The 9,113-nt window shown below is 42.8% G+C and overlaps 1 protein-coding gene across 13 annotated transcripts in view; it reads right to left on the bottom strand.

Moving 5' to 3' along the window:
- The window catches only part of TEAD1 (TEA domain transcription factor 1), a 273,925-nt gene that overhangs the window by 182,716 nt on the left and 82,096 nt on the right, over positions 1-9,113 (bottom strand). The gene's annotated exons all lie outside the window — the stretch shown is intronic.

The following is a 9,113-nucleotide window of genomic DNA, read 5'->3' as shown; positions in this document are numbered from 1 at the left end:
CTAAAAGAGAAAACAAACGGCGTAAGGGTGTGATAACCACAAACATAATGCTCTTGCTAGTTCTAGTGCAAGTTCTTCAGTCACCAACTTTTTATTTTTATTTCAGTCGTTTTGGGGGTACAGGTGGTTTTGGGTTACATGGATAAGTTCTTTAGTGGTGATTTCTGAGATTTTGGTGCAGTAACCAGCTTTGCTTGGAGAACTTCTAGAGGAGAATATGGAATTTTGAGATCCAAGTGGCTTTATTCTCTGAGCACCATGTTAAGCACCTACACAGAAATGCAACAGTGGGCAGAAGCTGGATAGCCTTCACAGACAAGAGGAAATTTATACGGAAGAATAGTATTCAATCGGATTTGCAAGTTTGCAGTGATTCACACAAAAGCCATTTACTGAGTGCCTACTATCTACCAGGGGCACTTCACTAAATTATTATCAAATCTCCACAACAGAACAAGTTATTTATAAGAAAATAAAATAAAGGTATTTTTTTGTTTGTTTGTTTTATTTTTTGAGACGGAGTTTTGCTCTGTTGCCAGAGTGGAGTGCAGTGGGGCAATCTCGGCTCACTGCAACCTCCACCTACCGGATTCAAGCGATTCTCCTGCCTTAGCCTCCTGAGTAGCTGGGACTACAGGCACATGCCACCAAGCAAAGCTAATTTTATATATATATATATATATATACACAAACATATATATCGGTAGAGACAGGGTTTTAACATGTTAGCCAGGATAGTCTTAATCTCCTTCTCAATCTCCTGACTTCATGATCCACCCACCTCGGCCTCCCAAAGTGCTAGGATTACAGGCATGCGCCACCACGCTGAGCCATAAAGTTTTTAAAATAATCCACTTCACCCTGGCAACTGGCATCATAACCTGAAACTCTGATAGTTTCACTATCCCAATATGCGATCATCAAGATGCAAGGGAAGGGAGGGAGATAATTTTGCTGTCACATATACTCATTCTATGAGACAGCAATGCCAGCTGACCTGGACCTATGCCATTTATTTCTGGGTCTTTTACCCTGTAACCTGTAGAATCAGGTTACTTTGCCGCTCTCAGCAACAAGGTTATAACCTTGAAGTAGGGACCAAGTTGTCCCCAGTCTTGACTTCCCTGCAACACCTATCACAAGTGTCTAGCACACCTGTGGAAATATTCTCTATTGACATGGAGCACTCCCTCTCAGCCTACGCTGAATTCCTGACCACATGAAAACTGTGGGGGAGACTTTCTTTTTTTGTAGCAATAATGATTACAGAACCCAAAAAAAAAAAAAAAATCAAAGATTTATTCCCCTTAAATTATGCATATAACCTATGGTCATAAAGGGATAAGCTTTCCAAACAAATGTCAAACTGGCATAATACCAATGTGAAATGATCTTATCCAGTACTCCCTGCTGTCCTGCACACTGACATATCAACATATCAATATTCCTTTGTTAAAAAGGCATCAGAGCATTAATTCTAAGTCCCCCAAAAAAGGAGGGGAAAGGATTGATCAAAAAGAGGAGGCCCAGGGCCTAAGTAGGGAGGGCTTCATGTGACCACGGTTCCTCCCCTTCCCATCCCCTCAAGTGCAGGCAGTATTATAAATGGACACCCAGGAGGGGAGCAAGTGCTGATGGCCCCGCCTGGCACCAGGGATTGCTCCATATTCCAGGGCCGTCACCTGACAACAAGCAACCTGTCTTCTTCCCTGCTCTCTCCCAACTGTATCCTGTGCCCCTGTCCTCCCCCACCTGTGTATATCAACAGATGCCAGGTGCAGAAACTCTGAGGCACATGAATATTACACAATTAATGTTATAACTATAACTAGCGGGTACTTTTGGCTTCTTCCCTTACAGCTTTGTAGACTTGGCAGCACCTGGATTAAAAAAAAAAAAATACATAAAAACCCCTCTGGTTGGCTGCCTTTAAATGCTGCTACTGAGCCATCATTCAAAGAACTTGTCGGCAAAATATTTACTACCTCTTACCAACATATGTACATTTACACAGGACTTTCAAAATTGCCAAATGTGAAGGTATAAATTACGCCACAAGAAAGCATTTTGTGCCTGACCTCCAGATGAACCTGACAATGCCTGCAGTGTGGGCTTTTTGAATTCTTAAACTATTACCATTTTTGTCAGGATCTAAGAGTCTTATAAAATTCAAACTAAACTATACTCTAGAGTGTGTTCTAGCTCGAAAGTATTTTATTAGATAAATTATGAGAAGAATGAACTCGTTGAGCAGTGGCTAGCCCACCTTCTTCCTCTCCACTCTACCCCCCCCAAAAAAACAAAACAAAAGACAAAAACAACACACACGTACAAAACCACAGGCCAGTCCTTGAGCTCTGGGCATTTCACAGCAGTATGAATTTACTCCAAGGAGCTGCACTTTACAATAGTAGTTACGTCCAGTGCTCAATCAGGATGGCAGGCAATGGGATCCAGGACAATCAGGGACAGCTGAAGAGACCAAGGGACCTTCAACTGCCTAAAAAGAATGTTCTCATATAATTGCAAGCCCCGGAGTTTCCAGACCAAAACACGCCAACCACCCCCACTCAGTGCTTAAAGTCCCCTCAAAATCTACTCAGCTGGTCACAGTCTACCTTTGAACACCACCAACTGCAGGGAACTCATTACCTTCTCAGTACTGCTCCACTTCATACTGACATGTTGAAATTCTTCCATCTATCAGGTGAAAACCCATCTCCTGATTAACATATACATATCCATTCCTTAAGAGCATATCCCATCCTCCATGGGAACAAATCTCTCCTAAGACACCCATTTAGGTATGACAGGAGCAGCTCCAAGGATCCTAACTGTCTTCCAGACTAGAAACCATCATCCCTCTGCCCACCCTCATGAATGCATTTAATGGCCCTCAATAAATGGCACTCAGAGGTGGACTTACTTTTCATCAAACTTCTAAGCTCCTTCTCCTCAGGGGTTGTCCCTGAATCCTGTCTTTTGTGCAATTTATGTCAAAGCTAAAATTAGGAGTTTATGTTTATTCTTATTAAATTCTATCATTTTTAGCCTCAGCCCACAGCACAAAGATGGGAAGATTCTTCTGAATCCTAACTGCACACTTAGTGTCCTGAGACACTGAACAACTTCTGAAGAGCTATTTGTCACATCAGGAGGATGCAGATCCACTGTGGGGAAGTTTCAAAGAATATTCTGACTCAACATAAGAAAACAATTTCTGCCACTTGAACTGCTCCACAAGGGGAAGGCTGTGGAGAAGACAGGCAGCAGACCTTTGCAGACAACCACTTCTAATTACTTTTACAGCTATGAATTACAAGTTCCTGGTTGTTTGGGGGAATGCAGTATTAACTAGCATTAATTGATCTATCTACTTAGTAAGTACAGCCACTGCTCTAAATGCTCACGTTTTTATTCAGTTACTGCAAAAGGAAAGACCCTGTGTGCCCCAGCTCTTGCAATTTCTGGTCAACTAGAACTCAGCAGGATGGAATTACCTAATCTAGCAATGGGCAAAGAACTACCAGATACATAATCCGAAGATTTGAATTTACAACCCCATCGTATGATGAAGACCTAAATGGGCAGAGAATTTCCAATCACAAGACTGGGGCTAGCTGAGAAAAGCTCCCCATACTGGATACCAAAATAACCATCCTGGCACTCCACCCCTCAGGTTCCTTCCAGCCCAGCTCAAACTCCAACTCATCCCGGAAACTGGCCTTGTATCTAGAGGCTCTGAGAGTATCAACCACACTTTAGGAAAATCCTAAAAACACATGGAAATGCTTAACTGCCACGCAATCTATCTCGATTCTGAGTTTATAGCAACAAGCACCTGATTATAATCAACGTTAAAATCTAAACAAGTGAATTATGCACACAATGTCTGCACCTGCAGAGCTGTATCTTTACCTCCCCATACGTATATATCCTTTGAGTGAAAGAGTCAGCTTTCACTAAATTCAGTAAATAAAGAACACAGTATCAAGGCAAGAGGTGGGAGGGAAAGAAAGGAGAGGTGGTATGAAGACTCCCAACAGATGTGGGTTCCAAACTTACCCTCAAGCCATGGAGCTCAAAACTATCGCAATTACTTTTGTGTCAACCTAATAACTCTCTCAGAAGCTCAGATTTTCATTTGTTAAATGCAGATAACAGATTAAATTCAATCCCAATACAGAAAAATAATTAAGGGGCAGAGGGACTCCATTCCATAGGGTTGCCTTAGAGATTTAGTAAGATCATGAGTAACTGCGCTCTGTCATCTGTAAAACCATGAACAGATGTTCACTTATGTCCAAGTCCATCCTCCCTAGACAATGATATGTACCTTGTGATGGATGGTGAAGAAATAAGAGAGCTACATCTAATGGTTCACTTTGGGAAATAAATTTACAAAGGATCCTCTTCTTCAAGGTCTTCAAATGACTGCATAGAAAATGGAAATTGGTAACAACACCTTTATTTCTAACACTCATCTAATGTGAATTTATTCACGGGTTCAACAGCTTTCAGATTCTTATGGGCAGAGTGGTTCAGGGTAATAACCCTTTCGACAGAATGCCTCCAAGGAACGAGAACAGAAAAGTCTTGTTTGTTGGAAATACATTTAAAACTATGTATATTTGGTAGCCCCCATGTGCCTCAATTTTCATCATAAACACTTTTCTGAAGAATCCTTAATTCCTGAAATTTTTCCCAAACAAACTCCAAAAACAAACTGTTACTATGACCCAAATATCCTGGTAACTGCCTCAACAGCCACATTCTCTAAATGGATCATTCTTTCACCATAACCTACTGAGGCTTCAAAAAGAGTAATATGAGTACAGTTAAGACATCATATGTGCATTCAACCAATACACGTTTTAGTATAAAAGCCTGGGGGTGACAGGGATAAGACAGTCAAATGCAGGCACTCTGACACCAACTCTATTCAACAAGGGATGAGACAGAACACAGGAGTTTGCTGCTCCCTTGATCTTAATTCCTCTGGGTCTCTCATAATGTCAGTTTCTCCTCCATTTTCAGATTATTTAAAGGCTCTTAAGTAAAAGAGTTAATTTCAACTAATCCTCATAATCAATGAAACACAAGGGTATCACTGAACACGAGGATCACCAAAAAAAATTTATATGGCTTGTTTTTGCCAGTGTCTCAATATTCTAGGATGCCACAGCAAAAGAGCCGGGATGAAGTTAGGGCTCTGTCCACCTGGGTAACCCAGGACCACACAGCACTTGTAGCTCCAGTGTGCCTCAGTTTCCATCATTAACCCTGGAGGAGGCCAACTTATTCATTCATCACCATGTCATCCCACAGACTCTATCTATAACGGAACTTAGTGAGTTGGGGCCTGCAATCCCAACACTTTGGGAGGCCAAGGCTCACATCTGTAATCCCAGCACTTTGGGAGGCTAAGGCAGGTGGATCACTTGAAGTCAGGAGTTCAAGACCAGCCTGGCCAATGTGGTAAAAGATTGTCTCTATCAAAAATACAAAAAAACTAGCTGGGCCTGATGGCAGGTGCCATCCAGCTACTAGGGAGGCTGAGGCAGGAGGATCGCTTGAACCTGGGAGGAGGAGGTTGCAGTGAGCCAAGATTGTGCCACTGTATCCTAGCCTGGGCAACAGAGCGAGATTCCATCACAGGGAGAAAAAAAAAAAACTTTGTGAGTTGGTCTGTCGTTGCTCCTCCCACTTGTACCCCAGTGACCCTTCCTGAGGGCAGAGACTATATTACACTTACAGTGTCCCTAGTGCCAGTACCATACCTGACATATAAATATTCAATGAAAAAAAGAATCAACCACAATCGTTCACGCCTGTAATCCTAGCACTTTGGGAGGCCAAAGCAGGCAGATCACCTGAGGACAGGAGTTAGAAACCAGCCTGGCCAACATGACAAAACTCTGTCTCTGCTAAAAATACAAAACTTAGCCAGGCATGGTGGCAGACACCTGTAATCCCAGCTACTTGGGAGGCCGAGGCAGGAGAATCATTTAAACCCAGGAGATGGAGACTGCAGTGAGCCAAGATAGGGCCACTGCACTCTACCCAGAGAGACAGAGCAAGACTCTCTCTCTCAAAAATAAAAAGGAACCAACAACCAATAAAAGGAACACAAATATTCTTTGATAACAACATGACTGAGATTATCACCCAAAATTTCCACAAGAAAAGGAAGTGTTTCAGCTACTTTCACATTCCTAACTCTGGCCAAAGTTTCAATGAGTAGTAAGAGACCCAGAGGAAATTGCCAAATCAGGAGGACACAAGGAGACAGACTTTAAGCCAGGCACAGTGTAAATAACGAAGAGTTGGCTGGCTGATCCAATTTCTTTTTTTAATTTTAAGTTTTGAGATACACGTGCAGAACGTGCAGGTTTGCTACACAGGTACACAACAGCCATGGTGGTTTGCTGCACCCATCGATCCATCATCTATATTAGGTATTTCTCCTAATGCCATCCCTCCCCAGCCCCCCAACTCCTGACAGGCCCCTAAGTGTGATGTTCCCTTCCCTTGTGTCCATGTGTTCTCATTGTTCAACTCCCACTTACGAGTGAGAACATGCTGTGTTTGGTTTTCTGTTCTTGTGTTAGCTTCTTAATCACAATTATTGGCAGCTAATAGACTTTCTGTGTTAGAGGGATGAATAAGGTTTGGGTCCTTTAAGAGATAACCTTCTTTTATCACGAGCAAATCTTATTTGAGGAGAACAGTAATTTTTGAGATAATGTATTTTACCTTCTCTATTTCCTTTTCCCTTTTGATGACTGGAAAAGAACAGAACCAGAAGGTGACAGCTACAGGGAAAGCTATAAGGGAGGCAGAGTGGCCAGGGAGTAAAGAGCAGAAGCCAAGGAGGTAGCCAAGGAAGAAATTCAAAGAGATGACAAATGGTAACAAAGCAAATCTGAGTGATCGGGTGAGCAGAAAGGGCAGCATACAGACAGTGGCAACGGGAGAGCACTAATAGCCTAGGAAGAGAGAGAAGTCAGTGCAACTGAGAGCCACTTTAGGGTTTCTAGAAAGAGAACCACATGGTTGAATTATAGTGGACAACTCAACCAAACATCTGATGGCTTGAAGGTCACTGTAATCTTAGCTGAAGTCTGAATTTCTCTCATAGGAATAAAGCTGCCCTCCAACAATAAGACTGAGGAAAAAAAGTGCTTTTCTCCCAAAGTGAACTGGTACCAAATTCAGCCTTCTCCCAGAACTAGGTGTCAGGCACAATGCCAGCAGCTTCTGCTTAGAGGATCTTATTTAATCACTGCTCTTCCCCCATCGGTATTATCCCCACCTTGTGAGGTCCAAAGACCTAAACAAGTTGTCCAAAGTCCTATACTTCACAGAGTTTGAACCTAGGAGTCATTTTCCAGACAAAATGCACATTCTGTGGGAATATCAGACACACTATACCCTCCCTAGACAGGAGGATGTAGGAGGTGCTGAATTCTCAGCTCTGTCCATAACTGATATCATCAAGCACAGTCTACTTAATTCCTAATGAATAGTGATGATCCTGACTCACCACCCTGGACAGCTGAGAGGAATGTCAGGCGCTAAATAATGGTTAATTGGTTTTGCATATGTTAAGTGGGTTGTGTTATTATTTTCCTACCATTTCAGACACCAACCTTGCCAACAAGTGGCCTGAGAAAAACACAAGTGAAGATGGGCAGCCTGGATTTTGTAGGGAACCACAAAAGAGAGGGAAGTGTAGAAAGTAAGTCATTGTCAGAGACAGGGCAGAATTCTCAGGGAATGCTGAGACCGAGAATTGAGGCAACATCTGCCACGATGACAGTAGCAGCCAGTGAGCCTTGGTGCCAATTGCTAACAGGTTCCCTCTAATTTCAGCAGGGAGGAGTGGATAATTACTCCTTCTCATTTTCAAAAATCACTTCCGTGTCAACAGAATCCCATCAACAAGCCAATATCTCTTCACCAAGCCCCAATGCTGAGCATCCCATTAGAGGACTTAGCATTACCCTCCGGAGAATCCCTGATTAATTCTCCGCTCCATCAGCCCTAAGTACTTGCCCAGGTGACAATTCAAGAAAAGCTCTGATTGATTTCATGCTATGCAGCTCTGATGGGACCACTCTGCATTACCAGCCTTTAGGGGAATCACCCACACCATCCCCTTAATGAGTCTGTTAGCCATTGAGAACAGAAATCCTGCTTCTTCCTTTCTCCTGTCACTAACACCAGTCAAGCTGATCACTGTTGTTCTTCATCACTGGACTCCTTCAAAGGACAAGGCCACAGCCCCAGCTTCAGGCAATCTATCCTATCTGACCATTCCAAAGCAAAGATCTGATTATCAAGACAGTGCCTGCGCAAAGTGAGCATGAGCCCAAGGACATGACTCATAGCCCAAGTCTCAGAGCCCAAGATGCTCCCACCCTGGGATATGGACAACTTAACCTCGGGAAACACATTTCAAACCCAGAAACAGAGCTTCTTTCCTGCTCTAAGAGCGCAAATGCTGCAACTGTTAGCAGTAAGTAGCTGTCAGTATCTCAAAAGTAAAACTCGTAAGCCTTTCCCAGGAGTAGCAGTCAAAGAAAACCTTAAGACTAACTCCCCAATTCCAATAAGCCTGTAGCGTGAACATACACTTCGGGTAGACTAACCAGCCATACTGCTTACTAAAAATAAAGAAAACACCAGGAAAATAATACTCCTTAGCCACTAACCTATGAATCACATCACTTTCTTAGTTGGTAAGAGTCAGCATCCTATTATTATAACTCAGTATTTTAAATGACAATAAGCATAAAGTAAAAATCACAAGTAGAAAGTTCACATGTAAAAAGACATCAACATACAAAATAAATAAAAGTATATACACCACTTCAAAAAGTCTCCCTCAGCTTCATGATTGACGGAAAGCCTAGAAATGTGTCCTATACCATCACAGCGCTGGCTCCTCAAGAGGCAAGTCTATGGGTACATGCCTGGGAAGTCATCTCTGCCTACTAAAGGCCAGGGGAGACTCACCCAATGTTACACAGTGTTGACAGCCAACTTAAATGGTATGTTGGCACTGGCCTCACTCCAGGTCCCAGCAGTATCCTGCCCAGATGCGGCCC

The sequence above is a fragment of the Callithrix jacchus genome, chromosome 10 (genome assembly GCF_049354715.1).
Source record: "Callithrix jacchus isolate 240 chromosome 10, calJac240_pri, whole genome shotgun sequence".
Classification (NCBI taxonomy): Eukaryota; Metazoa; Chordata; class Mammalia; order Primates; family Cebidae; genus Callithrix; species Callithrix jacchus.
This window is presented reverse-complemented; position numbering and strand designations above follow the sequence as displayed.